This window comes from Panthera pardus, unplaced genomic scaffold (genome assembly GCF_024362965.1).
Source record: "Panthera pardus isolate Hobbes unplaced genomic scaffold, ASM2436296v1 HiC_scaffold_22, whole genome shotgun sequence".
NCBI lineage: Eukaryota > Metazoa > Chordata > Mammalia > Carnivora > Felidae > Panthera > Panthera pardus.
Genome location: NW_026526788.1, coordinates 1,705,301 through 1,732,977, shown reverse-complemented (window position 1 = coordinate 1,732,977; position 27,677 = coordinate 1,705,301). Strand labels below are relative to the sequence as shown.

At 41.1% G+C, this 27,677-nt stretch overlaps 1 long non-coding RNA gene across 1 annotated transcript in view; it reads right to left on the bottom strand.

Annotated features, from left to right (window-relative positions):
- LOC109248947 (uncharacterized) overlaps positions 1 to 27,677 on the bottom strand; it is a 49,172-nt gene that overhangs the window by 8,931 nt on the left and 12,564 nt on the right. The window contains exon 2 of the long non-coding RNA XR_002072355.2: positions 3,983 to 4,034. This is a non-coding gene — a long non-coding RNA (uncharacterized LOC109248947). The remainder of the gene's footprint in view (positions 1 to 3,982; positions 4,035 to 27,677) is intronic.

Here is a 27,677-nt window from a genome sequence, read left to right as displayed (position 1 = left end):
AATATTAGACTTACAGGTCAAAAGCAGTGTAGAATTAAAATTCTAGACAATATAAAATTCACATCGAAAGAGTATTGGTCATTTTTAAAGTTCTTGAAGGTCCTTGTATTTTTCAAGAGGAGGTTAAAGATGCTTTTTACTTTTAGTCTTTATAGGCGACATATGCGTACCTGAATATCTAAGCTTTCATAAGGCTAGAAGCTACTCTTTAAAAAGTAGAAATGGTAAACTCCACACCCAAAAAACAAATAATCCAGTGAGGAAATGGGCAGAAAACATGAATAGACACTTGCCTAAAGAAGACATCCAGATGGCCAACAGGCACATGAAAAGATGCTCAATGTCGCTCCTCATCAGGGAAATACAAATCAAAACCACACTCAGATATCACCTCACACCAGTCATAGTGGCTAAAATGAACAAATCAGGAGACTATAGATGCTGGAGAGGATGTGGAGAAAGGGAACCCTCTTGCACTGTTGGTGGGAATGCCAACTGGTACAGCCGCTCTGGAAAACAGTGTGGAGGTTCCTCAAAACATTAAAAATAGAACTACCCTATGACCCAGCAATAGCACTGCTAGAAATTTACCGAAGGGATACAGGAGTGCTGGTACATAGGGGCACTTGTACCCCAATGTTTATAGCAGCACTCTCAACCATAGCCAAATGATGGAAGGAGCCTAAATGTCCATCAACTGATGAATGGATAAAGAAATTGTGGTTTATATACACAATGGAATACTACTTGGCAATGAGAAAGAAAGAAATCTGGCCTTTTGTAGCAATGTGGATGGAACGGGAGAGTGTTATGCTAAGTGAAATAAGTCATACAGAGAAAGACAGATACCATATGTTTTCACTCTTATGTGGATCCTGAGAAACTTAACAGAAGACCATGGGGGAGGAGAAGGAAAAAAAAAAGTTACAAAGAGGGAAGGAGGCAAACCATAAGAGACTCTTAAAAACTGAGAATAAACTGAGGGTTGATGGGGGGTGGGAGGGAAGGGACGGTGGGTGATGGGCATTGAGGAGGGCACCTGTTGGGATGAGCACTGGGTGTTGTATGGAAACCAGCTCGACAATAAATTTAATATTAAAAAAATAAAAATAAATAAAAAGTAGAAATGGTAAAGGCTATCTATTACAGTGCTGTGTATAATAGCAAGACTGAAAACAGCCTATATGTTCATCAGTTGGTGACTGGTTGAGTACACTATGATATAGCCATGCAGTGGAGTTCTGTGAAAAGAATGAAAATGTAATTTCCAAACAAAGTAGACAGAAAAAAATGAAATGAGTGGGTAGAAGACTTGCAATCATTCCAAAAGTAGGCAGGAAAAGGAGGGAAATAGAAATAGAAAAAGTAGACAAATGTAACCATATAATATTATAGTAATGAATAGAAACCTAGCCTATCAGTAACTATAATAAATGTAAAATGACTAAGCTCTACAGTTAGAAGGAAAGGGTGGAAGACTGAGTTAAAATAATCCCGTGCATAGGCTGATTACAAGAGGTATACCTATAAGGTATTACCTTAAGTGATTAAAAGTCAATGAATAGGAAAATATGTACTAGTTGAATATTAACCCCCCAAAAGCTGACATAAAGAATTTAAAGATGAAACCAATTTGACAATAAACTTCATATTAAAAAAGAGAATTTAGGGGCGCCTGGGTGGCTCAGTCGGTTAAGCATCCGACTTCAGCTCAGGTCATGATCTCGCGGTCCGTGACTTCGAGCCCCGCGTCAGGCTCTGTGCTGACCGCTCAGAGCCTGAAGCCTGTTTCGGATTCTGTGTCTCCCTCTCTCTCTCTGACCCTCTCCCATTCATGCTCTGTCTCTCTCTGTCTCAAAAATAAATAAACATTAAAAAAATTTAAAAAAAAGAATTTAAAGAAAGTAAGTTTCATTGGGGATTCACTAGAGGTAAAGATAAGGAGGAAAGGTTCAATGCATAAGAATGAATGCATAGGAAATTAATATTTAATTTCAAAATACATATATCAAAAACTGACTATTGAAAAAGTGACTATTTCCTATTGAAAAAGAAATATAAAAATTCATCTTAATAGTGGGAGATTTTGATTTTAATATATCTCTCTGTAGATAATTGTAGTGGACAAACCATAACTGATAAATCGAACAAACCAAATATGAATAAATATATAGACAATATATAACATTACACCTTGAAATTAAAGAAAACACATCCTTCTCAGGCACATATGGAATGCACATGAAAATTGACCATCTGCTTTCTGCATCAAATTTAGAAGGATTGGCATTACATACATATAAGGACCACAATGCAATTATACTGGAGCACATAAACATTAGAAACTGCAAAAACCTAGAGAAAATCATACACTTAGACATTAAAAATAGTCTTTTAAACTGCTTGTTGGTCCAAAGAGATTTATAATGGAAAGGGGAAAATAGTTGGACATAAAAAATAATAAAAATATTAGATATCAAACCTACAGGAGAGCCAAAACAGTACTCTATTAGGTTAGGTATTAACATTAGGAAAAAAAGCAAGCCTCTCCAATAACGAGGTAAGCACCCAATTTTGCTTTAAGAACACAGCAGAATTAATGACAAGGAAGTAGAAGCATGGAATGATGAAAGTAGATGGTAATGATCAAAGGAACAAAGAAAAAGAAGGATCAACAGAACCAAAAGTTAGCTCTTCAAAAAGGTTAAATGAATAGAAAACCTTTGTTGAAGCTTATGAAGAAAAAGAGAGGACAAAGTCCCCAGTGAATTCTACTGGAAAAGCAATCAAGAATACATACCTTCTGAGACCAAATGGATAAGAAGATGTGATATACGCCGATACATTTAAAAATGAATTTTAAATTCATTTAAAAATGAATGGATTGGACATTTTAAAACTGAGTACATTTTAAAAATGAATGGACTGGACAAATTCGTTTCAAATGCAGTTATCAAGAAAAGAGGAATAGTCTTAAACTGATTAAGGAAATTGAGTCAGTAGTTTCAAAACATACCCTTGAAGAAATATTGAGTCCCCATTGGCTTTACCACCAGTTTTACCAAACCTTCAGGAAGAAATAAGTACTATTAACTGCCAAATAATATTTTAAAAAGGAAAAACAAAATCCCCAAATCACTTTATGAGGTTGGCATACTAAAAACCTGATAAGAATGATATGAGAAAGTACAATTGTAGATCAATCTCACTCATGAGCGTAAAGGCAAAAACCCTCAACAGAACAAATGAAATCCTGCAATACATAAAAAGATTAATGTATCATGACCAAGAAAGTCGAGTCCTGGGATTGAAAGGCAAATTAAACCCACAATGAGATGTCACTTTACACCTGTCAGAATGGCTTAAAATAAATAAATAAATAAATAAAACACAAGAAATAACAAGTGTTGGCAAGGGTTAGGATTAAAAAGGAGTCCTTGTGCACTGTTGGTGGGAATGCAAATTGGTACAGCCACTGTGGAAAACAGCATGGAGCTTCCTCAAAAAATTAAAAATAGAATTACCATATAATACAGTAATTCCACTACTGGGTGTTTACCCAAAGAAAATGAAAACACTAATTGGAAAAGATATATGCACCTTTTTGTTTAGTGCCGCATTATTTACAATAGTGAAGATATACAAGCAACCCAAATGTCCATTGGTGGATGAATGGATAAAGACAACGTGGTGTATATACAGTATGGACTATTACTTGGCCGTGAAAAAAAATGAGGTTTTGCCATTTGCAATGACATGGATGGATCTAGAGGGTAAAATACTAAATGAATTAAGTCAGACAGAGAAAGACAAATACCCTGTGATTTTGCTCATGCGTGTAGTTTAAGAAACAAAACAAACAAACAAAAAGGAGGTAAATGAAAAAACCAGACTCTTAAAATGCAGAGAACAACCTGGGGGTTGCCAGACGGGAGGTGGGGGTGTGTGTGAAATTGATAAAGGGGATTAAGAGCACACTTACCGAGCTAAGCATTGAGTAGCACATAGCATTGTTGAATCATTACATTATACACCTGAAACGAATATAACATCACTTGTTCATTATACTTGAATTTCTAAAAAGGCTAATTTAACATTAGGAGAGTGATTTACAAAATTCATCACAATAATAAAGGATTAAAAACCATATGATCATCTCGATACATGCAGAGAGAACATTTGATAAAATTTCACTTCTAATCATGATAAAATCTCTTAGCCAATATAGTAAGGAGTGAACTTCCACAACCTCACAAAGGGCATAAAAAATGTATAAAAAGCATTATACTTAGTGGGGTCGCCTCAGAAGCCACTTGAAGAGATTCCCAGGGGCCAAAGGCTAGGATAGTTTGAACATGAATAAAAATAATAATAGCTATGGATGTAAACACATCACATATATGTAAGTCCAGGAGTTATTCACGATGAAAACAAACAAATGAACATGTTAAAAATCTCTGAATTGATTGCCTTTAAGGATAGCAGGACACTAACCCCTTAGTTCGAAGAGTGATAAGGAAAAAAGGGCCAAGAGTTTACATGATCTTTTTTACGTGAATTGTTCCTCAAAGCAACCAAATAGTTGATGGGCAAACCTTTCCCTTTATCACTGCTTATAAATGAGGGAATAATAAAATTAGAATATCATGTATTTGGAGCCTGTAATGATCATTGGTGTTCGTTAACGTTGCATAAAGCCAAATGAGTAGATATTACGTGTCTTGCAAATTAGCAAAATCCAAAATGTGGCAAATCCTAAAGCCCAAATGACAAATAAAACTGTAAGAAAAAGTGTGGAGGAGAAAAAACGAGGACGGAGCAGCCGCGGGCCCCGATTTCATCAGTGTCCCAGATTTCTTCTCTCATCAGTTCCACTCTCCTGAGAGTGAGCTCCGCATAGTTGTGGTCAAAAGATGGCTGCCAAACCTCCAGATATCGTGCCCACATCCAGGAAGGAAGATCTGGAAAGCCTTTCTCTGATTAATGAAGGGCAGCCCTTTCTGGGGACTTCCAACCAGGCCACCAGCACAGTTAGGTCTCCTGGAAGCCCCAGCTACAAGGGAGTAAGGAGAGACAACTGGTTCTCACTAGGCTCGTGGTCTCAAAGAAAACTGGGGTTAGGTCAGTTAGGGAGAGGGGGAGAGTAGATCCCGAGCAGCAGGCAGCCACTTGTCTCTGGCAGAGATAGATCTGTGTTGTCCTAGAGACACTGCTTCATCTGACAAGACAGAGAGATGACTGGGGCCCAGATCACAGCTCACGACTTGGAACAGAGGGACTCTCCCCACTTGTGAGGAAATCTGAAGCGTGGTTTTGTTAGTGCCCTAATCTAAACAAGGCAGCTGACCAGCCAGTGTGCGGTGTCATAACGAACGCAGTCACAAACTGGGCTCCTCTCTTCCCCCGATCCTGACTTCTTTGCACAGATGCTATAAGCCGGGAATTGTCTTCAAACTCTACGAGTTTTATTTGCTGCTTTCTAGACCTTGATATTCATCATAGCTTATATTTGAGGGCAGTTTTCGTTTTTTAGTTATGTCCTATAAAAGAAGAATTGGTTCTTTTTTCTTTAGATTTCACTATTTCCCCTCTATTTCAATAGAATACTGAGAATGATATAAAGTCATATTATTAATGACATCAAGTCTTGGAGCCTATAGGTATTACTAGTCAAATATCTATGCCAGAGAATTAAGCCAAAGCCAGGAAAGTTACTTCTTCCTGTCTTCCTATCCAGAGAAGGAGAGGGGATTTTTAAAAATTAACACCCTTATTTTTTTTTTAATTTTAATTTTATATTTTATTTTTTAGGGCATGTTACAGCTTGCATCGTGTCCCCCAAAAAGATATGTGGAAGTCCCCCATACCTATGAATGGGACCTCAGTTGGAAATAGAGTGTAGGTAGATAATCAAACTAAGATGAGGACATTGGGGTGGGCCCAATTCAATGCGACTGGTGCCCCTATAAAATGGGGACCTTTGGACCCAAACATCACATGCACAGAGCAAAGATGATAGGAAACAGGGATGTGGTGATGGAGGCAGAGATTGTACTGAAGCAGCTGTAAGCCAAGAACTCCAAGAACTGCCAGCTTCCCAGAAGGACTTCCCGGAAACTAAGAAGAGGCCAGGAAGGGGACCCCTGGGTGGCTCAGTCGGTTAAGCAACCAACTCTTGGTTTCAGCTCAGGTCATGATCTCAGGGTTTGCGAGTTTGACCCCCGCATCAGGCTCCGCACTGACAGTGTAGAGCCTCCTTGGGATTCTCTCTCTTTCTCTCTCTCAAAATAAATAAATAAACTTTAAAAAAGAAGGATTCTGCCCAGAGTCTTACAAGGGGCATAGCCAGCCCTCCCAGTACCTTCATTTTGGACTTCTAGCCTCCAGAATTGCGACACAATCTATTTCTGTTGTTGTAAGTCCCCCAGTTTGTGGTCCTTGGTTACAACTGCCCCAGTAAACTAATGTATAGGACAATTTTAGGTTTACAGAAAAGTGGATCCGAAAGTGGAAGGAAGGTTCCCATGTATTCCCTCATAACGTGCCTTCCCCCAACACAGTTCCCCCATTATTAACGTCTTGTGTTAGTGAGGGACCTTTGTTACAAGCGATGAGCCAATATCGATACATTACTCTGAACTGAAATCCACGGATTTTATTAGGGTTCACTCCCTGTATAGGACCTGCTATGGTTTTTGTTTGGACATAAGTTTTTGACTTAACTGGATAAATACCAAGGAACACAACTGCTGGATCATATGGTAAGGGTATGTTTAGTTTTGTGAGAAACCGCCAGGCCGTCCTCCAAAGTGGCTGCACCATTTTGAATTCCTGCTCGCACTGAATGAGAAATTATGTTGCTCGTATCTTTGCCAGAATTTGGTGGTGTAGGTGCGAAGCAGCATCTAATTTGTAGTTTTAATTTGCAATTCCCTAATGACCGGAGAGGGAGAGCAGCTTTTCATATGTATATTTGCCATCACTTTAAAGCTCAGATCTTTCCAGGTTCGGATCTTCTGCTTATTTTTAAGTTGGGTTGTTTGTTTTCTCAGGGTTGAGTTTGTGTATGTTGGATACCCTTCCTTTTTAGATATGTGTTTTGCAAATATTTTCCCCTACTCTGTGGCTTGTCTTTCATTTGTTAAACAGCGTCTTTCACAGAGCAGAAGTTTTTAATTTTAATGAAGTACAACTTGTCAGGTTTTTTTTTTTTCTTTCACTACGCTTTGTGATCCGAAAAGCCATGGCCAAGCCCAAGGTCAACTAGATTTTTTTCGGCCATCTTTTGTGAGGTTTTACAGGTTTGCATTTTACACTTAGGTCTAAGATCCGTTTTGGGTTCTTTTTTGTGAAGAGTGTAAAATTTGCATCTCGATTCATTTATTTGCATAGACATGTCCAGCTGTTCTGGCATTATTCATTGAAAAGATGATCCTTTCCCTATTGGATTGTCTTTGTTCCTTTGTCAAAGAGTAGTTGACTATCTGTGGGTCCATTTCTAGGCTTTGTATTCTGACACACGAGTCTGTTTTTCTCTTCTGTTACCAGTACCACACTGTCTCAATTGTTGTAGCTTACATTAAACCTTGAAGTCCTATAATGTGAGTTGTCAAACTTTATTCAATATTGTGTTGGCTTTTCTGGGTCTTTGCCTTTCCATGTAAATGTTAAACTTTATTTTTTAAATAATGTTTATTTATTTTTTAAGTTTACTTATTTATTTTAAGAGAGAGAGACAGCACAAGCAAGGGAGGGACAGAGAGAGGGGGGAGAATTTGAAGTAGGATCCATGCTGTCAGTGCAGAACTGGACATGGGGCTCGAACTCATGAACTGTGAGATCGTGACATGAGCAGAAAATCAAGAGTCAGACGCTTAACCGACTGAGCCACCCAGGCGCCCCTAAATGTTCAACTTTATTTATTTATTTTTTTTTTTAATTTTTTTTTTTTCAACGTTTTTTTAATTTATTTTTGGGACAGAGAGAGACAGAGCATGAACGGGGGAGGGGCAGAGAGAGAGGGAGACACAGAATCGGAAACAGGCTCCAGGCTCCGAGCCATCAGCCCAGAGCCTGACGCGGGGCTCGAACTCACAGACCGCGAGATCGTGAGCTGGCTGAAGTCGGACGCTTAACCGACTGCGCCACCCAGGCGCCCCTAAATGTTCAACTTTAGAGTCAGCTTGTCAATATCCACAAAATAACTCACTGGGATTTCGACTGGGATTGTATTGAATGTATCGATTAATTTGGGAAGAACTGACATCTTGACACTATTGAGTCTTCCTATCCATGAACATGGAGTCTGTCTCCATTTATTTAGTTCTGCTTTGATTTCTTTCATCAAAGCTTTGTAGTTTTCCTCATACGAATCCTGTACATACTTTGTTCTATTTATGCCTAGGTTGCATGTGTGTGTGTGCGTGTGTGTGCGTGTGTGTGTGTGTGTGTGTGTGTGTATGCTAAGGAGAGAGGATTTTTAAAAGGTATTTTAAAAAGAAAATAAAATTAGAAAGCTTGGCAATTATAGAGAAGTAAAGTAAAAGAAGAACAATTAAGCTGCAATTCAAGGCATAATTCCAAATGCAAAATACCTAAGGAACAGAATATAGTTTGCTAAAAGGCATAAAGAAAACCCTGAAGACTTCTTTAGTGAAACAAACATGCAAAACACAAGCTGAGAGCCCGAGAACACAGTTCAGGGATGAAGCTGGCTTTCTACAGAGCGGAGAAAATTCCCCCCAGCCAGCAAGGCTCTTCTTACCACCCCCCTGCCCTGCACTGCGTCCTGAAGTTGGTCCCTGCAAGGCAAGGAGAAGAGAGAAAGGTATAGGCAGCGCCCCACAAACCCCCAAATCTCTGTTCCACTGGTCAGAAAACCAAGTCAAGCCTCTGAGATATCACCTCTGCTGAGAAAACACTGGCTCTCAGACAGACTATAGGGAAATGCCCATCCCCATCCAAAATTACACATCTCCTCTCACACATGAGGATAACTAGGACAAAAGAGAGATCATTTGTCAAATGTTTATCAAGTACAACTGCTGTAAAATTTCCTCCTGAAGAGGAAGGAGTCTTTGTTGAGAAGAAGCTTCGTGGCAGAGGTTGGACCCTGAGAGCTGGGGTTTCAGAAAGCAATAAAACAAGTGAGCCGATTGGACCACTCTCTGCAGAAATGAGCAGGAATTTGGGACTGTGGGGAAAATGCTGACAACACAGGGGAGAAGAGAAATACGGCAGGGAAAAAAAACCTGAGGCTGAGAGCAGTGTGGTTTGTGTCAGAAGAACAAGCCTCCAGGGGCACCTGGGGGGTTCAGTGGGTTAAGCGTTTGACTTTGGCTCAGGTCATGATCTCGGGGTTCGTGGGTTCGAGCCCCATGTCAGTCAAGGCTAGGGGCTGCTAGCTCAGAGCCTGGACCCTGCTGCAGATTCTGTGTCTCCCTCTCTCTCTGCCCCTCCCCTGCTTCTGCTCTCTCTCAAAAATGGATAAACAAACATTAAAAAAGAAAGAAAGAAAGAGAGAAAGACTCGACTTCTGTGTGGAATATCCAATTTCATGGTATTTCAAAAATAAATAAACATTAAAAAATTTTTTAAGATAAAAAAAAGTCTCCTCTTTAAAAATAACGACAACCGACACTGAGTGTTTCTCATGTTTCAGTCCTTACATCCAAGCAATTTATAAGCATTATCTCCTTTAACCTTAGAACCCTATGAAGTTAGGGCTCTTACGTTGTCTTTATTTGCAAATAGGAAACCTAAGACTTAGAGACAGTAATAACTTGTCCAAGGGCACTCAGCAAGTGACCAAAGCCAGTATTTGAGCCCAGACTGCCTGACTCCAGAGCCCAGAGGTCACCTACGATGGGTTAAAGCTGCTTCTTTGGTCCACGGACAAGAATGACTCACCGCTAACTAAGAGGTCTTATGATTCACTGAAATTCTTCTTGTCAAGGTCACCGAACCACCTTCTGGCTGCAAAACCCAAGGAGCCAACTTCTGGGTCACAAAAGAAACAGAATCCAGTTTTTGCGTTTTGGTTTTTTTTTTTAATGACAACAGCTAATGTGAATCTTGTCCAAGCCACATGCTTCTTTCTCCCTCCTTTGAACTTTACTTTTCTCTACAGCACTTATCACCATTTGACATTTTATATTTAACTTATTTGTCCGTTGTGTCTTCTCCAGCTAGCTGTCCCAACAGCAGATATTTTTGTTCCATTTTGTTAGTATTTGGTCAGTATCTGTGGAATGAGCCCTAATATTTAACCAAGAGTATGACATTTTGGAGATGTGTTGGTAGTTCTTGAAAAAATTAAACAAGCATCTACTCTATGTCCTGGAAATTCTACTCCTAGACATTTACCTAGAAGAAATGAAAATATATGTCCTCGTCCTCCCCCCACCATAGAGTCCTATAAAAGTCCCATATAAGACCGTGCATGATAAGTCACACAGACTTATGCAGAGTCTGAAAAACAAAACAAAGAAACACAAAGAGACTTACAAATTTTTTTTTTAATGTTTATTTATTCTTGAGAGAGACAGAGACAGAGTGCAAGCAGGGGAGGGGCAGGGAGAGAGGGAGACACAGAATCCAAAGCAGGCTCCAGGCTCCGAGCTGTCAGCACAGAGCCCAATGCAGGGCTCGAACTCACAAACCATGAGATCATGACCTGAGCCAAGGTCAGATGATCAACCGACTGAGCCACCCGGGCGCCCCTATAGGCTCTTAAGTACAGAGAGCAAATTGGTGGTTGCCAGAGGGGAGGTGGAGGAGGGGACAGATGAATACCCTATGGTATATCCCTTAAATGAACTAGCACTCAGCAATGAAAAGGAATCAATTAGTGATATAAAAAGCAGTATGCATGGATCTCAAACACTTCCGTGTGTGAAAGATGCCGGACATAAAAAGACACCGACAGATCATGCGATGTATTAGTTCATTCTATATGACCTTAAAGAAAGGCAAAGCTAATCTGTGGTAGTAAATATTAGAGCTGCGGTGACCTGGGGTGCACTGGCATTGCCTGGCAGGGACCGGGGCGGCGGGGGTGGGGGTAGCTTTCTGGAGTCACGGAAGTGTTGTGCTCAATTGAGTTTTAGGTAGTGGTTACAGAAATGTAAACAAAGTGCCAAGATGTATCACGTGAATCCCTTAAGAATCTTAGTAACTGGCACAAAATAGGTGCTCCAAAGATGTTAATTCTCTGTCTTGCTATTGAAAATAAAAGGCAGGACCCCTGGGTGGCTCAGTCAGTTAAGCATCCGACTTCAGCTCAGGTCATGATCTCGCGGTTTGCGAGTCTGAGCCCCGCATGGGGCTCTGCGCTGACCGCTCGGAGCCTGGAGCCTGCTTCCGATTCTGTGTGTGTGTCTCTCTCTCTCTGCCCCTCCCTCTGCCCCTCTATCTCCCTCTGCCCCTCTCTCTCTCTCTCTCTCTCTCTCTCAAAAATAAACATTAAAATTTAAAAATAAAATAAAAAAAAGACAATTCTTTATCCTGATCGCTTCGCTCCAACTAATTCAAGGTTTTTGCTATCTTTTATGCCCATTGGCAATTTTGTGAGCCTGACCTGTGTTCTTCAGAAATTGAAAAATACAGTCCCTAAGACCGTAAGTGCTTTTGACCTTGACACAAGGCAAAACTGGGTCAAATTGAATCGATTTAGATAATGGCAAGGTTAAAAGTCATTTCTGAAATGTATTCTCTGAACGTCAGATCATTTTTTTTTTTAAGGCAGTGAATGATAGAAGGGGCTCGTTGACAAAAGACTTTAAAAACTGCCATTTTGATTCTCAAAGTAAATGTCTACCAAAGGTCGTGAATTTGGTTGGTGCTGTCATTTTATTAGCATGGAAAATAAAAGTCATTATTGGTTGATTTTGCATTATTGACTTTCGTAATGATTTCTGTCGCTGTGAAGCGGTGCCCCAGGGATTCTGTGATCGTTACATCTTTGATGGGGCTCCCTTCATCCATTTCCCTGAGGGGCATCACGACAGCCAGGTCAGCAGGATGTCAGTTCGGAGTCAGGCTGCGGGAAGGGGCCGCTCTCCCCTGCAGGAGCCGCAGTGACAGCCCCGGGACTCTGGGAGGCTGTGGGTGGCAGGCAGATCCGAGGACCTGAAACCCACATCTGAGAATCTGCAGGAGGTAGGAGGTAGGAGGACGGCGACCGCTCAGAATCTGGTCGCCCCAGGCTGACCAGAGGTGCCCTGATAACCCACCTTCGGAGGTCATATTAAAGTGACAAACCAACACAGCCCCACCCTCCAAGACTTTGACCCTCCCTGCACCTTTGTCCGGGAAATCCCTGTCCGCGTAACTGACTGTGACCATCCAGCTGGAACAAGCAGTCTGTCTCCTTTATTCTCCCTTCATGATTAGACTTGATCAGAGGCTGGGAGCGGTCTGCGCACATCTGGAAGCAGCGAGAAGCAGCTAATGTTAAACTCCACCCTTTCCGGGTTTGCACGGCCTGTGTTCCCTTCCACCTGAACCAGCAGTCCCAGGACCCTCGGCCAACCAAAGCCCCCACGATCTGCCTTCTGCCTTCAGGTTTTCCTTGCAGACGGGCATCATTGGACGTTATTGGAATTCAAGAAGGGAAACGTGGGACGCTCCTTTCTCCCTGTCCCATCAGTGCCACATGGGGTATTTTATGGATTAAGATGAATATTATAAAGCCTCCGTGGCCCTGGGCAAATCTGTCTTTCGAAGCCTCATTTCCTCTTCTGGGAAAGTGGGGATGCCATTACTTACCTTGCAGGGCTGTCCTGGGGATCAAACGAAGAAATGAATATAGTTCCTGGCACACCGCCTTCCGCGTAAGTGCTCAACAGATGGCAAGTATCGCTGAGTGTAATTAATTTTATGATAGTATCATAAAACCTCGCTCTCTCCTACTCGTAGTCCCCAGTTAGAATGTTCTCCAGGCTTCGCTACTGCACTGGGTGTCTCCGTCCTGTTGGTCTTCCCAGGGTGTTTTCCCTGGACGCTTCTGCACCCGCTGTATCAGAGAATCTCACCTTTGCTTAGGTGTCCCTTCCGAAGAGATGGAAAAAAGGAGTCCGAGAAGACGGGATACTTTGAGAATTCTTCTGAAATCCTGAAAAGTCTTTGTTTTCTCCTATGACTCAGTTTCCTTAGCAAATCCTTAGCAAATGCAGAACCGCTTAGCACCCATCAGGCGAGCAGAAATGTGGAAACTAACAAGTTCACGTTAGTAAAATCGTTTGGTGTCATCGGACAGAAATGTTCCAAGATGACACGGGCAATTCTACTTTTTATTTATTTTATTTATTTTGAGAGAGAGAAAAAAAGAGAACACACGAGTGGAGGAGGGGCAGAGAGAGGGAGAGAGAAAGAATCCCAAGCAGCCTCCCCACTGTCAGCACGGAACCCAGTGTGGGGCTCGAACTCATGAACCGTGAGAACATGACCTGAGTCGAAATCAAGAGTCGGATGCTCAACCCGCTGAGCCACCCAGGGGCCCCTTGCCTGTTGTTTTCTAATTCCTTTAGTAGGATGGTCGCCACAGAATGATCATGACCTCTTCTTGCTGGAATGGTCCACAGAGAGCTGGTCCATGGTGCCCTGACTGCGGTCCACAGAAAGCCTTCAAGCAGCAGCTGTGACTGTCTGTAACTTCACCTAATTTTTGTGGATATGCATGTTTTTGGAGAGACGTCCACTGCTTTCATGGCTTCTCAGGGATTCAGGTCCCAACCTCCTGATCTTACACATGGAGAAGCTAAGGCCCATGGAAAATGGAGGGGGAGGGGCGTCCAAACTAATTTAAACATGGTTATATGTAAAGGAAGACTACTGAGAAAAGCCATAGCGGGGCGCCTGGGTGGCTCAGGTCTGTTAAGCATCCAACTTCGGCCCAGGGCACCATCTCACGGTTGGTAAGTTCGAGCCCCACGTCGGGCTCTGTGCTGACAGCTTGGAGCCTGGAGCTTGTTTCCTATTCTGTGTCTCCCTCTCTCGCTGCCCCTCCCCTGCTCATGCTCTGTCTCTCTCTGTCTCAAGAATAAACATTAAAATTTTTTTTCTTAATTTTAAAAAAGAAGAAGAAGAAGAGCCATAGGACCACTGCTTTATTTCCCTGTATCTTTTCAGCCTGCCTATCAGGCAAATTGTTTCCAAAACCTCCCTGCTATCCATGTACTATGCTCTGCCTTAGAGAGAGGGTTGCCAGATTTCCAAACAAACCAGCAGCAATGACAACAACAAAAAGGATGCCTGGGTCTATTCAAACCTCACATACACAATAGATAATGTTCAAGTATAAATCGATCCCATATCTGAAATCCACATTTAACTGGGCAGCCCTCTGTGGGGATACCAAAGCCACAGCCCTGACCTGTATAGCACATTTAAGAGAGGGTCATCTGGGAGCAGAGACCGGGGCCCCTGAACTGGCCGACAAGTCTGGAAGGAGCCCAAGGGAAGGGCATAGATCCATGACCCAGGGGTTAGGTAGTAGTTTTCCTAGGCTAAGCGGGGTGAGGGAGGCCTCTTAAAACTGAGGAAGACTGAAACTAAGGAGTCAAAATACAGTCTCCTCCTGACCTAACGACAACAAGAGGTATGGCAGGGGCTCCCCCTCTCCTGTGAAGGAAAGCTGGCAGAACAAGGCTGGTATGGGGTCTCATGACACCTTGCAGGACATTAGAAGAATGCCCCTTCCATAAGGAAAAAGCCATAAATTATTTTTTTTTAATTTTTTTTTAATGTTTATTCATTTTTGAGAAACAGAGAGAGACAGAGCATGAGCGGGGAAGGGGCAGAGAGAGGGAGACACAGAATCCGAAGCAGGCTCCAGGCTCCGAGCTGTCAGCACAGAGCCCGACGCAGGGCTCGAACTCACGAACTGTGAGATCATGACCTAAGCTGGTCGGACGCTCAACCGACTGAGCCACCCAGGCGCCCTGGTTTCTTAATGATAATAATTACCAAAATAGTCAGTCTGTGTAAATTTTGCAGATCTAATTATTAAATACAAAAGCATAGAAAATGGAAAATTTAATCACAAATAATTAGAAACTCAAGAAACCAGACTATTACATAAGTACACGTCAACATTTTGCTTTCGTGGTGACATCGCTACGATAATTTCATTGCCTAATTGTCCCACTATCTTGCGTCCTGTAAGAATCGTTGCTAGATTTGTCTGCTTTAGTTGTGATATTTTAGGCCTTACGTCTTTGGAAACAAATTTGAGTTCTGAGAAACTATATTGGCCAAGTTAAATATATCCTGAGAGCTTCAGAAGTTTGCGCAAAGGCATCTGATAAGCTATAGCTGCAAATACATTAAAAGACACTAACAGATGACAGAGTGGATTTCAGAAAGTCACCTGAGGCTTTTGGATCCTCATATGTTGATATCCGCTGGATATCACACTGCTTATATAGATCAGATCTATTTCTTTAATAAATTACACCGTGAAGCACTACATGTTCATTATAATTCTCAAATACATGGCATTTAAATCCTTGAGAAGGTCATAACACTGAGCATCTAAACCTGTCTTAAAACATGATATTGTTGTAAGAAATATAAAGCAATTTTTTTTTCAAATTAATTTGTAGTATAGTTGGGCTGTCATAGGATTTGGAGATGAAAGGGTTTTCATTAGCCTTTTTCTCGTATTTCCTACATGGAGTGATCGGCGTCAGTGTAAGAGACCCTACAATTTGTTTCGCATCAATAATACGTATTTGATAACTACTGACTCTTTGTTTTTCTTCAAAACACTCCTGAATCCCTTCGATCCTTTGGGGATCACTATGTACATTGAATTTTGGTTCCTATGACTCTCTGCTAATGATATGAATTCTACTTAAAATGCTGTGCCAAATCAATCCTGAGCAAATACATTTAAAAGTGGATTTCGAATTTGTTTTGAATTTTATTTTAATTCCAGTGTCGTGAACATACAGTGTTCTGTTAGTTCCAGCTGTGCAATATAGTGATTCAGCAATTCCATTTATTACTCAGTGTTCATCAGGTGTCCTCTTTTTAAAAATAATTTTTTTTTAATGTTTATTTATTTATTTTGAGAGAAAGACAGAAAGAGTGGGAGAGAGAATCCCAAGGAGGATCCTCACCGCCAGTGCAGAGCCGGATGTGGGGCTCAAACTCATTGACTGTGAGATCGTGACCTGACCTGAAACCAAGAACCAGATGCTTAACCGACTGAGCCGCCCAGACGCCCAAGGTAAGTGTACTCTTTTTTTTTTTAAACATAATTTATTGTCAAATTGGCTAACATACAGTGTAGACGGTGTAGCCTTGGCTTCAGCGGTAGATTCCCATGATTCATCACTTGCATACGACACCCAGTGCTCATCCCAACAAGTGCCCTCCTCAATGCCCATCACCCATTTTTCCCCTCTCCCCTGACCCTACCCCCGTCAGCCCTCCTTTTCTCCTCTGTCTTTAAGAGTCTCTTATGGTTTGCCTCCCTCTCTGTTTGAAACAGGTTTTTTTCCCTTCCCTTCCCCCATGGTCTTTGTTGAGTTTCTCAAATTCCACATGAGTGAGAACTTACAATATCTGTCTTTCTCTGACTATTTCACTTAGCACAATACTCTCCAGTTCCATCCATGTTGCTGCAAATGGCATGATCTTATTCTTTCTCATTGCCAAGTAGTATTCCATCGTATATATAAGCCACATCTTCTTTATCCATTCATCAGTTGATGGACATTTGGGCCCTTTCCATAAAATGGCTATTGTTGAAAGCGCTGCTATAAACGTTGGGGTCCATGTGCTCTTCTGAATCAGCACTCCTGTATCCTTTGGATAAATACCTAATAGTGCAATTGCTGGGTCGTAGGGTAGTTCTATTTTTTTGTTTTTTGGGAACCTCCATACTGTTTTCCAGAGTGGCTGCACCAGCTTGCATTCCCACCAACAATTCAAAAGAGATTCTCTTTGTCCGCATCCTCGCCAACGTCTGTTGTTGTCTGAGTTGTTAATGTTAGCATTCTGACGGGTGTGAGGTGGTATCTCATTGCGGTTTTGATCTGTATTTCCCTGATGATGAGTGATGTGGAGCATTTTTTCATGTGTCGGTTGGCCATCTGGATGTCTTCCTTGGAGAACTGTCTATTCATGTCTTTTGCCCATTGCTTCACTGGATTATTTGTTTTTTGGGTGTTGAGTTTGATAAGTTCTTTGTAGATTTTGGATACTAACCCTTTATCTAATATGTTATTTGCAAAGATCTTCTCCCATTCTGTTGGTTGCCTTTTAGTTTTTCTTATTGTTTCCTTCTCTATGCAGAAGCTTTTTATCTTTATGAGGTCCCAGTAATTCATTTTTGCTTTTATCTCCCTTGCCTTCAGAGACATGTTGAGTAAGAAGTTGCTGCAGCTGAGGTCAAAGAGGTTGTTGCCTGTTTTGTCTTCTAGGGTTTTGATGGTTTCCTGTTTCACATTTAGGTCTTTAATCCATTTTGAGTTTATTTTTGGTATGGTGTAAGAAAGCGGTCCAGTTACATTCTTCTGAATATTGCTGTCCAGTTCTCCCAGCACCATTTGCTAAAGAGACTGTCTTTTTTCCATTGGATACTGTTTCTTGCTTTGTCAAAGATTAGTTGGCCGTATATTTGTGGGTCCAGTTCTGGGCTGTCTATTCTATTCCATTGGTCTATGTGTCTATTTTTGTGCCAATACCATACTATCTTGATGATTACAGCTTTGTAGTAAAGTCCAGGACTGGGATGCCTCCCACTTCGTTTTTCTTTTTCAACATTACTTTGGCTTAGAATTGTTTGTTCTAGCTTTGAGAAGAATGCTGGTGCAATTTTGATTGGGATTGCATTGAATATGTAGATTGCTTTGGGTAGTATTGACATTTTAACAATATTTATTCTTCCAATCCATGAGCATGGAATGTTTTTCCATTTCTTTGTGTCTTCTTCTCTTAATTCCTTCTATCTATTTCACCCATCTACCCCCCCACCTCCTCTCTGGTAACCATCAGATTTATACTTAAGAGACTAGGGTGTTGGTTCGTTGGTCTGTTTTGTTTGGTTTTTGGTTTTTGGTTTTGGTTTTGGTTTTTTGGTTTTTCTTGGTTTGTCCCTCTTTTATTCCCCCCCCCACCCCCGGCCACCCACTGATCAAACAAAAACTTTGTTCATTGTTTTGTTTCTTAAATTCCACATATGAACGAAATCATATTATACTTGTCTTTCTCTGGCTGACTTATTTTGCTTAACATTATACTCTCTAGCTCCATCCATTGTTGTTGCAAATGATAAGATTTCATTCTTTTTTGATGCCCGAATAATATTCCAGTGTGGGGGGGGGGTATATCATATCTTCTTTATATTATCCATTCAATCAGTCAATGGACACTTGGGCTGCTTCCATGTCTTGGCTATTGTAAATAATGCTGCAGTAAACATAGGGGTACGTGTATTCCTTCGAATTAGGGTTTTGGTATTCTTTGGGTAAATAACAGTAGTGCAATTACTGGTATGTAGAGTAGTTCTATTTTTAATTTTTGAGGAACCTCCGCACTCTCTTCCACAGTGGCCACACCAATTTTCATTCCCACCAACGGTACATGAGGGTTCCTTTTTCTCTGCTTCCTTGTTTCTTGCATTTTCAATTTTAGCCATTCTGACAGGTGTAAGGTGGTATCTCATTGTGGTTTTGATTTGCATTTCCCAGATGATGAGTGATGTTGAGCATCTGTTCACGTGTCTGTTGGCCATCTGTACGTCTTCTTTGGAGAAATGTCTGTTCATGTCTTCTGCCCATTTTTAACTGGATTATTTGTTTTTCGTGTGTGTGTTGAGCTATATAAGTTCTTTATATGTTTTGGATACTAACCTTTATCAGCTTTGTCATTTGCAAATACCTTCTTCCATTGTCTTTTAGTTTCATTGGTTGTTTCCTTTGCTGTACAAAGGCTTTTTGTTTTGGTATAGTCCCAATAGTTTATTTTTGCTTTTGTTTCCCTTGTTTAAGGAGACATATCTAGAAATATGTTGTTATAGCTGATGTTAGGGACATTACTACCTGTGCTCTCTTCTAAGATTTTTATGGTTTCAGGTGTCACATTTAAATCTTTAATCCGTTTTGAGTTTATTTTTGTGTATGGTATGTAGCTGTCCAGTTTTCCCGACACCATTTGTTCAAGAGACTATCTTTTTCCCATTGCATATTCTTACCTCCTCTGTCTAAGATTAATTGACCATATAATCATAGGTTTATTTCTGGGCTCTCTATTCTATTCCATTGATCTGTGTATCTACTTTTGTACCAATACCATACTGTTTTGATTAGTACAGCTTTGTAATATAACTTGAAGTCTAGAATTGTGATACTTCCAGCTTTGTTTTTCTTTGTAAGATTGCTTTGGCTATTCGAGGTCTTTTGTGGTTCCATACAAATTTTATGATTGTTTGTTTTAGTCTGTGAAAAAATCCTCTTGGTATTTTGATAAGGATTGCATTAAATCTGTAGGTTGCTTTGGGTAGTGTGGGCATTTTAGTAATATTTGTTCTTCCAATCCATAAGTTTGGAATGTTTTTCTATTTGTTTATGTTGTCTACAAGTGGATTTTTAAAAAAAGTATACCTTTGGCTGAAATCTAGAATTTACATCTTTATTAAACGTGAAGAATTTCTAGAGCAAAATTGTGTAATTTGCTTTGCATGGCACCTAGGACATCAACTCAACCTTCCCACTTGGTATCCAATAATGTTTCAAATTTATGTTTGGTAAATTTGTTTTCAATACGCTCCAACATTTCATTAAAGTTGAAAAGAGTTACATAGTTTTTGGATAGTATAAAAAATGCCTATAGTTCAAAAGACTTTTTTTGTCTGCATCATTTCTTACCAAGTTTAAAAAATGTGTGGAACTTGACATGAAATGTCAGAGACCGAGTAGAGTGAAAAAGAATGTTCCTCTGTCACCTCAGCCCAGCATGGGGCCTTGGACTGGAGCAAGGTGAGGAGGGTATCCACTCGGGGTGCGATTGGAGAAGCCGACATTGGGGTAAAGTGGGAATTCCCACAGAGGGGAAGCCTAGCGAGGCATCAAAGTCTGAGCAGGAGGATGGGGTGTCCACATGAGTAGGGACAGCGCAGCACAGAGAATCTGAGCCAATGTGAGGTGAGGTGGACATCTGACAGGGGAGATACAAGTTTGGGCACATACAGGGTAACTGATCAAATCGTGTAAGAATATTAAGGATAATGAGAGCCAGGTTTCTTACATTTGGTTACAAGTATGGAAGGGGAAAGAGCTAGAATTAGACCTATGTGTTGGATTGGGATTGAAAGTAATTGTATGAACTCGATATATAGATACATAGAAGTAAACACAGATGGAAATGTGTGTAAGTATGCTCACAAACACACGTGTGTGTACATACACATACATACATATATTTAACATTGTTCGCTAACTTGCTTGGAAACAATGACATCCCAATGGCAATGAGCACACCTAGGGTGCACATCTTGGCTTCTAAACTCCATTTTCCACTTAAAAGAAGCAGGAGAAGTTAACTGATTCTGGGGCTGGGCAGGAAAAGTATGAGATAAACTTGGAACATCTCGTGTTGAAGTGCCCAAAGAATGATAAATACTTAAGGACACGGAAGTCAGCTTACAGGGCCCTCTACTGGTCAGGTTGGGGACAACACAATCATCAGAATAAATAAGGATGGTAACATTTTTAATTCATTAAAAAATAGAAAAACAAATGTCAATACAACTATTAAAAATAAATAATAAAATGTTGGATGAGGAATGGTATATTTAAGTAGTATATTTTATTTTATTTTATTTTTTACTTTTTTTTTCAATATATGAAATTTATTGTCAAATCGGTTTCCATACAACACCCAGTGCTCATCCCAAAAGGTGCCCTCCTCAATACCCATCACCCACCCTCCCCTCCCTCCCACCCCCCCCCCCCCCCATCAACCCTCAGTTTGTTCTCAGTTTTTAAGAGTCTCTTACGCTTTGGCTCTCTCCCACTCTAACCTCCTTTTTTATTTTTTCCTTCCCCTCCCCCATGGGTTTCTATTAAGTTTCTCAGGATCCACATAAGAGTGAAAACATATAGTATCTTTCTTTCTCTGCATGGCTTATTTCACTTAGCATAACACTCTCCAGTTCCATCCACGTTGCTACAAAGGGCCAGATTTCATTCTTTCTCATTGCCACGTAGTACTCCATTGTGTATATAAACCACAATTTCTTTATCCATTCATCAGTTGATGGACATTTAGGCTCTTTCCATCATTTGGCTATTGTTGAGAGTGCTGCTATAAACATTGGGGTACAAGTGCCCCTATGCATCAGTACTCCTGTATCCCTTGGGTAAATTCCTAGCAGTGCTATTGCTGGGTCATAGGGTAGATCTATTTTTAATTTTTTGAGGAACCTCCACACTGTTTTCCAGAGTGGCTGCACCAGTTTGCATTCCCACCAACAGTGCAAGAGGGTTCTCGTTTCTCCACATCCTCGTGAGCATCTATAGTCTCCTGATTTGTTCATTTTGGCGACTCTGACTGGCGTGAGGTGATATCTGAGGGTGGTTTTGATTTGTATTTCCCTGATGAGGAGCGATGTTGAGCATCTTTTCATGTGCCTGTTGGCCATCCGGATGTCTTCTTTAGAGAAGTGTCTATTCATGTTTTCTGCCCATTTCCTCACTGGGTTATTTGTTTTTTGGGTGTGGAGTTTGGTGAGCTCTTTATAGAGTTTGGATACTAGCCCTTTGTCCGATATGTCATTTGCAAATATCTTTTCCCATTCCGTTGGTTGCCTTTTAGTTTTGTTGGTTGTTTCCTTTGCTGTGCAGAAGCTTTTTATCTTCATAAGGTCCCAGTAGTTCATTTTTGCTTTTAATTCCCTTGCCTTTGGGGATGTGTCAAGTAAGAAATTGCTACGGCTGAGGTCAGAGAGGTCTTTTCCTGCTTTCTCCTCTAGGGTTTTGATGGTTTCTGTGAATGGTGTGAGAAAGTGGTCTAGTTTCATTCTTCTGCATGTTGCTGTCCAGTTCTCCCAGCACCATTTGTTAAAGAGACTGTCTTTTTTCCATTGGATGTTCTTTCCTGCTTTGTCAAAGATGGGTTGGCCATACGTTTGTGGGTCTAGTTCTGGGGTTTCTATTCTATTCCATTGGTCTATGTGTCTGTTTCTGTGCCATTAAGTAGTGTTAAAATACCATCCCACAAACCACTTCTGAATTTTGAAAGGAAAAAGTGTACCTTTACAGGGTAGACTGGAAAAGTCTACCTTCACTGGGGGATCAAAATTAACATCATCAGTGACAGGAAAATCAAATCCTATGCCACCTACGATGCAGTGAGAAGAACACAGAGTCACTTATAACCTGGATCTAATTATGAGGAAACAAGCCAAAATGGAGGCACACTCCAGAACATAACTGGCCTGTAATCTTCAAAAGCGTCAAGTTTACAAAAGTCAAGAAATGACTAAAAAATTGTTCCAGACTGAGGGAGACTGAGACCAACGAATGTGTGTATCCATCATAGGTTATTGGGACAATTGCCAGAATGTGAAGGGGGTCTGTGGATGAAATGATAGTTATCTATCCATGTAGATTTACTGATTTCAAAATCAGCGTGTGATGTGGTCATCTGGGAGACTATCCTCATCTGTCGGAAATCCACACTAATGTGTGTGAGCGTGATAGAGACTTGGGTTATCAAGGAACTCTCAAATGGTTTAGGAAGTAAGCTCCTCATTATCCGAGTTTTTGATTGTTTCAAAATAAAAAATAATAATGCACAGCCTTCTGTGGAATATAAAATGTCCCACAATATGTTTTAAATGTGTTTTAATCTACTGTGTTTTCTGTGCACATTTGCAGCACAGCTGTATTCCTGGCCCAAATAATTTTTTTTACTAAATTTAGTATCTGTGTTTCGCACACTTTGTAAGTGTTTTAACTTAGAATTTACAAACGTGCAAAGTAATAAAGTTTTTAAGTAAATTTAATTTAATTTAAATATAATTTAAAGTAATTTTATATTTTATTATATAAAATATATATATTATATATATATATATTTATTTATATACCAACCAAATTCCCATGTCATTGAAAGTAACTTCCATAATACAATTAATGAAGCATTTTGCAGGAATTTCTAACTTATTTCTGTGTAATAGTTTGTGGCTTATTAACGATCAATGAATATTAGCTACTAAAAATGATTGTGCCATAACGAAAGCACATACAAATTGGAAACCCCAAATGCCATTCTGTTTTCAGCAAACAAATCTCAGAAGATACGATCAACAAATCAACTTCAAAAGATCAAATTTAGCTAGTGTCTAATGTCAATGGTGTCTCATTTTTAAGTTTAAGATACAATTGGTACATGAATCAGAAAAGCAGCTCTCTGTCTAGAAGCAGCTTGGGCAAAAAGGTCTTTCCTTCATCCAACATGTTTTTATTTCACAATCAAAGCAGAACAATACAGAGACATCTCCCACTGAACATAGTTGATCCATTCTTGAAGCTCGGATGCTCTGAACCACAACAAAAATAGTCTTTTGCCCCGTTATTTTCTTTTTTTTTTTTTTTTTTTTAATTTTTTTTTTTAATGTTTATTTATTTTTGAGACAGAGAGAGACAGAGCGTGAACGGGGGAGGGTCAGAGAGAGGGAGACACAGAATCTGAAACAGGCTCCAGGCTCTGAGCTGTCAGCACAGAGCCCGACGCGGGGCTCGAACTCACGGACCGCGAGATCATGACCTGAGCCGAAGTCGGCCGCTTAACCGACTGAGCCACCCAGGCGCCCCTGCCCCGTTATTTTCGATGGGGAAATTTATCATACATTGCACATCAACAGAAAATCCCAAACAACTTACGAAAGACATAACTAAAACCCAGTAAAAATGCCTGCATGTAAGTGACAAACTCATGAAGGGGTACGAAATGCTTAAAACATTTTTCCTGATCACCTAACAATTAATATGCTTGCCCTGTAGCCAACAGCATGTAGAGTTTGCATGCAATGTTACATTTGCAATGCAACCCAGCAAATAGCAGACATCGACAGACGAATCTAATAGAGAAAATGCAGACGGAAGTTTGCAATGAATTAAGGACATTTCCTGCCATGCTACTTACCAAGGGAGGCGGACACTGGGAGCTAACGAAACTTAAGCAGCTCCTGCTGTGGATATGCTTGGCTCCTGATATATTTTCAGAGAAGGTAGGTGACACTACGGGCTGGAAAAATTAAGGAGCGCTCGCTTACACTCTCGGCATTTATTTGTATAAATTTCACTCTAGGGTGCTACTGAGACATGAGGCCATTTTTATTTTTATTTTTTTAGTATCTATTAATTTTGAGAGAGAGAGAGAGAGAGCATGAGTGGGGGAGAGGCAGAGAGAGAGGAGAGCGAGGGAGAATCCCAAGCAGGCTCTGTACTACTTGCTAACATACAGCCTGATGCGGGACCCAAGCTCACCAACCGTGAGATCGTGACCGGCGCTGAACTCCAACCCTTAACTGACTGAGCCACTCAGTCCTCCCTGGAAGGAGGCACTTCATTTCCATCTCTCAGAAAATTGTTACAACGTACTGATTTTCACAACCAAGGAGGCAGTTTTACGCGATCAAAAAATTGTCATGATAAGCAATCAACTGCCTCTTTGGAGTCAACGAATAAAAAAATTTATTTTTTTAAATATTTAAAATAACAAAGATATAAAGATGTCTGTAGTGTTAAGCTAATGCCTTTAGTTGAGGCGCATTGTGCCATGCACAACCCGAGCAGCTATACATGGCTGCCGGTAATCTGATTTGTACATCAATTCATTTGGCAGTCTGTTAAGAGAGCCTTGCCCATAGATGCTGACAAGACAGCAGGAAAGCCTCCTTCCCTGGCTTTTTCGGGTATCCATCCATCTACCTAACTTACCTCACCAACTCGTGGCCGTCCTTACTGGAATAAATTCATTCTCTTTTCCTCTCCCATAGGAGATGGGGAGAAGAGCTGTTCACACATGTGTATGGGCTTCTCATTCCCTCTTGCTCTGACCCCACACAATGTTCTCCTCTCCACCCAGAAGTTCCCAGGGCAAATTAGAAAACTCAGACAGTTTTTGGTCGCCACGTCCCTTTGTTTTTTTCCCTCTACCTTAAGCCTTCCAGTAGGGCTCCCCAAACAGCTCTCTAAAACTAATCTTGTCGCCATATGCTATGATCCTGCTTCCTCCTTCCTGTAAAGTTCGTTTTTTGTTTTTTTTTTCCCTAAAGTTTGGTTTCGCCATATTGTTAACCCGGAAGGAGGCTGCAAACGTTTACTTTGATTTTTGGAGCACGAGTGGCTAGAAGAATTTTGTGATGATACTGATTTTAAGTGAAGTGTATTTTTTCAAGTTTTGGGTTGGTGGGTCTGGGATGAGAGGTCCAATTCTAGATCTGTAGTTTCTTAAGACTCGGATGGATGTATCACGGGCCAGCAGAGCAGGAACTGATGGTCCCTGTCTTCTTTCAGAGCCGTGGTGTATCTCTTAAGAAACCATCTCCATTTTCCATCTCTTTAGAGATTAATCCTAGGAATTAGTGGTACAAACTGAAGTGTCCTGTGTCTTTTAAAAAATCTTTTCCAAAGTGAGTGGGAGAGATATAGTTCGATAAAGGACAGGAAGAAAATACTAGATGGTTGATTTGTATTTCTTGTCATCCATTTAAATGTTTCCTTTTGTGGGGCGCCAGGGTGCTCAGTCGGTTGAGCGTCTGACTTCAGCTCAGGTCATGATCTCACTGCTCACGGGTTCGAGCCCCACGTCGGGCTCTGTATAAGGAAGTTCTCAAGGGGCGCCTGGGTGGCTCAGTCAGTTGAGTGTCCGACCTCTGTTCAGGTCATGATCTCTTAGTTCGTGGGTTCGAGCCCCACGTCAGCTCTGTGCTGACAGCTTGGAGCCTGGAGCCCGCTTCGGATTCTGTGTCTCCCTGTCTCTCTTTGCCCCTCCCCTGCTCATGCTCTGTCTCTCTCTTTCTCTCTAATATAAAATAAGACATAAAAAATTTAAATGTTCACCTTTTGCATATCACTTGTAATGCACATAATTTAATATAGTACAGGCTATAATTTATAAATAAATATACTTACGTTGGTGTTATGCCCTCAAAACATTTTTTATTTTATTATTGATTGATCGATTTTTTGGCAGACGAGAGGTGCACAATAATAAATGTTTGGAGATCACGGCTCCAGGAACTCAGATCTTTCCCTAGGTCTGTTCATTCTGTGCATCATTAGACCCCCTTGACCACACGTCTGCTCCCCGAAATACGCCCTGGGCAGCACCCAGCTCTCACCCTTCCCTCAAGCAGTCACAGCGGGCTGCGCTGGGGTTAACTTAAGGGATAAGGGCGGCCTCCTGGGTTTGCTGTCACCCCCACGCATGGTCCTTCCTACGGAACAGTTAGTGCGGCCCACGTTTGCAATCACAGGCTCTGGAACCAAAGTGGGCGGAGATCCCAGCTGGCCCCTCGGTAGCAATGTGGCTTTTGGGAGTGTTGTGTGACTTCTCACCAAGGCTTAATGCTCATCCATAATATGGAGGAGAAAATAGTGTGATTCTCAGAGGGCTGTGAGACCCACCATTCCCCTCGGTGCTCAGCAGTACCAGGCACCTAGTGGGCCACTGATAAAAAAGAAAATTGATATGATAAGGGACAAAACATAAGAGACTCTTCAATATGGAGAACAAACAGAGGGTTGCTGGAGGGGTTGTGGGAGGGGGGATGGGCTACATGGGTAAGAGGCATTAAGGAATCTACTCCTGAAATCATTGTTGCCCTACATGCTACCTAACTTGGATGTAAATTAAAAAATAAATAAATAAAAAAAGAAAGTTGATATTGTAGTTATTATTACTCGTACTAACAAAACTCGTAATCGAGAAGACTTTTTTTAATGCTTATTTATTTATTAAAAAATTTGTTTAATGTTTATTTATTTTTGAGAGAGAGAGAGAGACAGAGCGCAAGTCGGGGAGGGGCAGAGAGAGAGAGGGAGATACAGAATCCGAAGCAGGCTCCAGGCTCTGAGCTGTTCAGCACGTAGCCCAGCACGGGGCTCGAACTCACAAACCATGAGATCATGACCTGAGCTGAAGTTCGATGTGCAACCAACTGAGCCTCCCAGGTGCCCCATAGTGTTTATTTATTTTTGAGAGAGAGAGAGAGAGAGGGAGGGGCAGAGAGGGCAGGGGGACACAGAATTTGAAGCAGGCTCCAGGCTCTGAGCTGTCAGCCCGTAGCCCAGCGTGGGGCCCGAACTCTCGAACCGTGAGATCATGACCTGAGCAGAAGTGGGATGCTTAATTGACTGAGGCACCCAGGTGCCCTGAGAAGAGTTTAAAGCAAGGTCTCTTTGCCTAGATTTCCAAGATTAACCTGCTTCAGACTGAATTCTGCTCTCCTGCGAAGAATGAGTTAGCCAGCGGCCAGTGGGTTTCTTCTGGATCTTTTCTGAACTTTTTAGGGTCTTCCCTGGAGAAAAGTTCTAAAGGAAGACAAAGTGGAGAAATACTCTCACTCTCACTTCAAAGGACGTGTAGGAAGTGGTTACTTTTGCCAAAAAATTAGTGCCTGGGACATACAAGACACTCAATGAAGCCTGCTGTAG